We start from the raw sequence: 6914 nt of genomic DNA on the forward strand, positions 1-6914 counted from the left end.
GAGATGGTTGAGTCGCCATCCCTGGATGTGTCAGAGTGTTGTTTAGATGTGGTGTTGGGTGATATGGTTTAGGAGTGAACTTGTAGTGTAGGGTTAATGGTTGGACTTGATGATCCCAATGGTCTTTTCCAACCTGAATTGTTCTATGATTCCATGAATGTAGGGAGATGTTGCTGTATAAATCTAAATTCAGCTGTTAGGCAGATGCAAGGTTTATAACAATTCACAATTCCTGCAATGAGCTAATGAGAATTCAGACAGGAAGCCCTTATTCCCACTTTCCACTAACCTGTAACTAAGGACTGTCTTATTCTCTGGTTCTTTAGATAAGCTTGTGAAAAAGAACAGAATCTGATCCAGTTTGTCCTTTATATTTTAAAAGCTAATGGGAATTATAGGCTGCATTGATAATGAGGTTTTCTATTTTCACTTTATTACAGTTGCTGATGTTTCTGTCAAACTCGGACAGTTAGCATTCTTTAGTGATGTAAAGCATTCCCATAACTGAGTCAGGAGCTGGAGCAATATGAAGGGTTTCATTCCCAAGTGACAGCAAAACCATGCTAAGCGCAATCAAGGCGAGCGTAATCCAGTTTGATACCAAAAGAACAATTTTCTATTTAGATTCCATTTGGGTAGTGACAGTAATGAGTGAGTTCCCCAGGTGTAGCAGATGGTTGTCTCCCTTAAGATGATTTCAGGAAATGTGCTCTGATTGCAGTCACTTAGTGTCATGTAAAACCTCTAGTAAATGGATTTGGGGGAGATGGGTTCAGTCCTCCTCATCTCAGACCACTATGGTCGTAAGCAAAGCGCAGATCCTGACAGCCAGAGCTATTAACACCAGTAACCTGCCTGAGGAGAGGACCATGAATTTGGCTGGACCACCACCGCGAGGGTGGCTGGTGCCTCACCATCCAGTTGCCATGCTTGCATCCAATGCTGAGAGCCCTCCCTGCCTATGGCCTACTTGGTAGTAGCATGATCTCATTACCAGAGTCTCTTAATGCAGCCCTTCAGCCCTTCTCTCCCCTGATCTCTTTCAGAGGCCACCTCCACTTAAAAGAAATTTTGTCTAAGAGTGTCAATACTTGGACATCATTATTGCGCTGGATAATGTGCAGGCTTCAGCTGAGTTGGAACAAACATATTCTTTAGAAACAAAGAAGTTCTAAAAGTAACAATGATTACAATGTAAAATGATAAACTTTATTACTGAGGAGGAGCTTTAATGAAAGACCTTGTATACCTTCCATTAAATCACACTAAAAATAGAAACAGCTGAGAATGAAATGAGTGGCAAATTACTTAAAAGCCAAAAGCAAAATGCTCATGATTCAAAATAATATTTGATAGCTTTAACACTTTAAAGTCCAGCTCTATGAACTGTAGAGACAAGTTTTTATGGTTGTGCATCAAAATCTATGTTTTAGACCATAAATGGAAGTGCATTGGTCTGGACAAGTGCTGCCTGCCCACAGGTCTCAGGGCAGTCAGTTGGAGTTGAGGATTCTCAGCACTTCCTCTCCAAGAGCTGCTGAGAAAATGAGTTAGGGAAGATTTAACAGATGTGAACTTCCTCCTCCACAAACAACCTGTGAATGCACGGGAGGCTTTTGTTCTCTTTAGGATGATCCAAAACCTGCATAATATATTAGATTTATGCACTGAAATAACCTTTCATCTGAAAGAAACCAGAAGTTTGGATTAGGAGTAGTTAATTAAGCTGATTTCTTCCAGCCTTCAAGTCCCCTGAGAGACATCTTTTCCACAATTATAAATACTGCAGATGGACAATTTTCTCTTTTTCAAAGCTGAACTATTAAACAAGTTTAAAATGTAATAGACACTTATATCCTTTATGGAGGTGCCACTGGAGCTAGATGACCAAATTGAACAGAATTTTGCAGTTAGAGTAGGGGTTTAGCAGGGACTTTTGGTTTTGAGGCATGGAAGAATGCACTTTACGCATTAGGGCTGTAGTGATCATAGGGCTTACAAGTAAATCAGGCAATTAATTCAGGTATTAAAATGAGCTTTAAAACATTCCTTTAAAGAAATTTACCATTTGGGATCAGAAATTTTTGGTTCTTAAGAACTTTATTAGTTAGACTTCTATCACATTTTAATTAAAGTTCTTAAATTATTGCACAAGTTCTAACTGGATGGGAGAATTGTTTCAGTGGTGATTTTCTCCACTCTATTTCATAACTGAAAGGTTTTGCCTTAAGCAGAACCTGAGGGAATAACATTTTCTAAGAGAATAGTAAAGAATTCCCTTCTAAAACGGCTGCAATCTTCCTCCGCTCTAAATAACACAAAGCAGATAGCTGCTCCTAATTAGGGACATATTGCAAACTGCACTTACCTCCTTTTAGTCCCATTTTACTGCTGAGCAGAATTGAGTATTATCTCTTCATTCACTGGCATCTCAAAGTACTCCTAACTTTATTACTTACTGGCATCGTGGGCCATCTTCCCTGGAAGGAGATTAGGTTCCCTTTCAATGAGCTTGGTGGCTATCGATGGCCATCCTGAGGCAGAGGAGCTGGTGGTTTTCAGTGCCACTGGCAGCAATGGGAGATGGTGACAACCCCAAGAGGTGAAAAAGGCAGCAAGAATGAGCTACGGGGTGTAAAATGTTGTGGTCTTCATGCCTGGCAAGAACAGGCATGCATGAGTTGGGTTACTGGGCACCAGACTGGCATATAACACCCTTTTCTGACATTGGATCTGAAGGGAGGACTAAGAAGGCCCTTCTGAGGTTGAATGTGTCCCAACTTGAAGCCCCTTGAGAGCCCCCTAGTTATTCCAGCACTGAGCTGTTGATGCAGTACCAGCTGGAATAAGGAGAAACCCAAGTTTGGAAACCCAAGTGTGGGAATGCCCAGCATGGCACCCTGTTCTGCCAAGCAGGGACCTCCACAGGGGACAAACTAAAATCTAGTGCCTCTCTAAAATCCTTTGAATGTAGAATGTATCACAAAAAATAAACATGAGGGTATTCAATAATTTCACATCACTTTGCGTTATACAGGAAATACTCATGACATATCTTTAATGACTTTTCCTAAATTGTTATGTGCTCTCAACTCTTATTAAATTTTAATGATTTTCCTTCCAATATTTTTGCAGTTTTCATTAAGAACATAATCCAATTCTTTCTAAAATATACAAATAGAAAAATAATTGTTATCTATTGGGATTTTGATAATGGAAGAGTAATCATTGTTTTCAGGACACCTTCAGAAGTAAGGATGAAGAACCAGGCACCTACAGGCCTTATGATCTCAGAGAAGAAATGGGAGTCTGAGTGAACAACTCTAATGGTGTAATTCTTGCTGTTAGAAAGGCTGGTTTATTAAATTCTCTCATGCATTTTGTCTAGCCCTGCTTCGAAGTGATAAAGTAGATGCGTAACCAAAATGAGAAGATAAGCAGGCATTACACCTATGAACTCTAGGCCTGGCCCCCTGGAGAATCGGTGTTTCCCGACTACACCAACCCCAGGACAGTTGAGTGGTGGACCCAGATGTGTCTGGAGTTTAAGGATGTCCTTGACTACGATAGGATCTGGTTTGTATGTCTTACTATATTTGTCCTCCCTTCTTAGAAAAAAAAAGTAGTTTTTTTGACATGTGTCTTACTCTCTTTATTAAAGGATATGAATGAACCATCCAATTTCTTAAGAGGCCAGTATCCTGGCTGTGCTGTTAATGACATCAATAAACCTCCTTACATCCCTAGTAAGTAAAGTTTCCTTGACAATATATTTTTTTTAAAATCAGGGACAGGCTATTTATGAGGAAAAAAAAATCCATCGTCTCATTTTCCATCTTTCTCAGCCTGTTCTGCACATTCAGTTACATATTTGTTGAAGACTCCATTGGCTCAGCTTCGGTGGAGTATCAAACATAAGCCACTTTCCTCTGTCTCTGGCGTTGCCTTGCAACAGGACTAGAAAGATGGCCTTCCCTGCCATTCTCTGAGCATCAGAGAAAGGACAAGTGTCCTGCTTTGAGAAAGATACCCATATAGTATAACTCAGCTACAGATTTATGGAAGGAGTAACCTGTCTGCCTTACCATCACCACTGCTAGTCTGAGGGATGGGCTGTCTCTACCTTATCCGCAAACTGTGATAAGGAAAATGACATTTCCCTGATGTCTTAATTCGGGATCTTTTCTTTGTCTTAGGAGAGAAATTTTCATTGCCTTGCTAGAAGTTGACTAAAAATAAGTTTATAGATGCCAAAGACTATAGGAGACGATAGGAATGGGAACACCTCTTCCAGTAGTCAAGTTAATGACATGTTCATCTTCCCCAGGAAGCCATGAGTACTTACAGCTACTGCCAGTGGTCCTGGCAATTAATGCAGTGAACATTTCCCCAGGAAAGCCCAGCTGCTTGAGCAATGCTAACATGGGGCAGGAAGTTGCTACATAAATGAGTTATTGACAGTGAAGTCTTGGAAGTGTCCCCTTTTTCCCTTCAGGCTGTTATACTGTCAAGTGAATCTTTCATTTTATTTATTAAATGTCATTTCTTTTCACTATGAATACAAGAGAAACATAAACATAGTATGAAAAGATTGTAAATTATAAAAAAATAGAAGCCAAGGTTTTAATTATGATTTGATGTTTGCTCTCTGTGGGGAAACTGCTGCTTGTAATTGTTGTATACTGACCCTATGGGTCTTGTCATTGATCAAAGCCCAGGAACTGATGAGACATTTCCACTTTTGCAGTTACCTCCATTTTTGTCAGCACTCAGAATCACAAAAAAAAAGGCGTGAGACTTTAGGCCAAAAAACAGCCAAGCTACCTTTACTCTCACAAATAAAGGACTGAGGGATAGACCCATAAAGACAATTCTGAGCCAGGAAGCCAAGATTTGCAACGAGTAACATTGAAGTCTGAGCCATTAGGGAGGAGTCAGAGACCTAGATATCTACATGACATGCAGGGACAGTGAGATTTTTAGCCCAGTTTCTCTCACTGAATTGTACCTTCGCATGCACGTATGCACCTACTGCTTGCGGCTCACAGTGTTATATCATACAACCATAGAATGGTTTTAGTTTGGAATGGGCCTTTAAAGACCATCTAGTTCCAACTCCCCTGCCATGGGCAGGGACACCTCCCACTGGACCAGCTTGCTCAAAGCCCCACCCAGCCTGGCCTTGAACACTTGCGAGAAAGAGGCATCCACAACTTCTGTGGGCAACCTGTTCCAGTATTTCACCACCTCCACAATGAAGAATTTCTTCCTTATATCTAATATAAATTTACCCTCACTGAGTTTAAAGCCATTGCCCCTTGTCCTATCACTACATGTCCTTGTAAAAAGTCCCTATACAGCTTTTTTGTGGGCCTCCTTTGACTGTACTGGAAGGCTCCTATAAAGTATCTCCGGAGACCTCCCTGGTTTTGGTCTCCATTCTGCACACAGGAGCCTAAGGCATTTTTTCCAAAGTGCAGGAGATCAGTTTTCAATCAGCATTTAAGGGCTTTCTTTTATTTTCTGCTTTATGCCAACACTGAGCATATGCCCTTGACTGTCCAAGCCTTTGACTGTCCAGGCTCTTGACTGCTGTAGGTGTAAGGTGGGACTTAAGCTGTTCAGTCCAACAAGATACTAGCAGCTTCCTAGGGGTGGCAGGGTTTTGGGGTATTACCGTTGTCTTCGGTGATATGTGCCAATTTCAGTGCCTCAGACTTTTTGTCAATGTAGCTTTCAGCCTACCTATCTAAATTATAACTGCGATTACATGAAACCATGGTTTGAACTTCTAAAACCAGATGTCCTTTGAAGCAATTTTCCATAAAACACTGTATGCTGAAGATTAATATGCAATTGTAAAATCATCAGTATAACTGAGGCAGAATACAAAATACTAAAAATAAAGCATGAAAATATGACCCACGGCAGCATTTTCTTTCATATCCCACCTTAATTTTATGGGGTTAATAATTAAATGCCACTGGAACATTAAGTGTGACTTTCCCCAGAGCCTTAGTGTCTTCTTCAAAGCCGTATCAAAGTTACCTGGAAATTGTCTATAAATTAAGTTATTTCTGATGCAGATCAGCCATACTGGAGTATTTGGTCTAAGGATCCAAACAAAAGGGTTTCCAGCTGTGGCGGCACCGCAAAGCATAGGTGCTAATGGGGTTTCAGGTACAGAAAAACACACCTTGAGTAATGAACTGCAAACACACAGTAAAGTATGATTAAGCAGTGAGATTACTTGCTTGCAGAGAAATATTCACAGTAGTGCATGCATTGTAATATAGTGCACAAATATTTCAGAATCTACCTTCTTTGCTTTTTTTGAGAGGATTTTATAATGTCTTCTACTTCATCTCTAACCATAAATACGTTGTATAAACTAAATATCTGACCTGCCCAATTCCTGCCGAATTTCATGTGCTGTTTTGGTGGGGGTTACCTGCAAAGGATGAAAATCACATTTTCTACAATGAAAACGGGCTTTGCCAGCAACTCCCGTATTATATGGGATCAAAGACCAGGGAGCAAACTTGCAGCCAACTTGAGCCTCATATTCCTTCCCCTTGGCTCAGCTAAACGAGTGCCATGCCAGCGATGTCAGGGCTAACCCTGACTATTTCTGAAGGCAAAAATCTACCACTGCCTCCACCACCTGTAACCTGCTGATGGAAAGAGCTCCTGGATGGCTTTCCATGTGGATGGATTCATCCACATGGGAATACACCCATTACCATCTGTACTTGCTCTCTTCTTGGGTCGTAGCAGATGACACCCTAGGGACTGCTGCCCCTCATGCTTTTTCCTCCCCTGCACACCTCCAATGCTCCCTACTCATCGCTCGCAGTCCTGCTTGGGGCCATGCTGTTAGTCCTGCTGCCTTTTAGTCCTAGATGCCTCAGGGA

The 6914-nt window shown here is 41.1% G+C and overlaps 1 pseudogene; it reads left to right on the plus strand.

Moving 5' to 3' along the window:
* The first annotated feature begins 3238 nt into the window (after positions 1–3238).
* Positions 3239–6914, plus strand: part of LOC104270569 — an 8364-nt pseudogene continuing 4688 nt past the window's right edge.

The sequence above is a fragment of the Apaloderma vittatum genome, unplaced genomic scaffold (genome assembly GCF_000703405.1).
Source record: "Apaloderma vittatum isolate BGI_N311 unplaced genomic scaffold, ASM70340v1 scaffold13462, whole genome shotgun sequence".
In the NCBI taxonomy this organism is placed as follows: Eukaryota; Metazoa; Chordata; class Aves; order Trogoniformes; family Trogonidae; genus Apaloderma; species Apaloderma vittatum.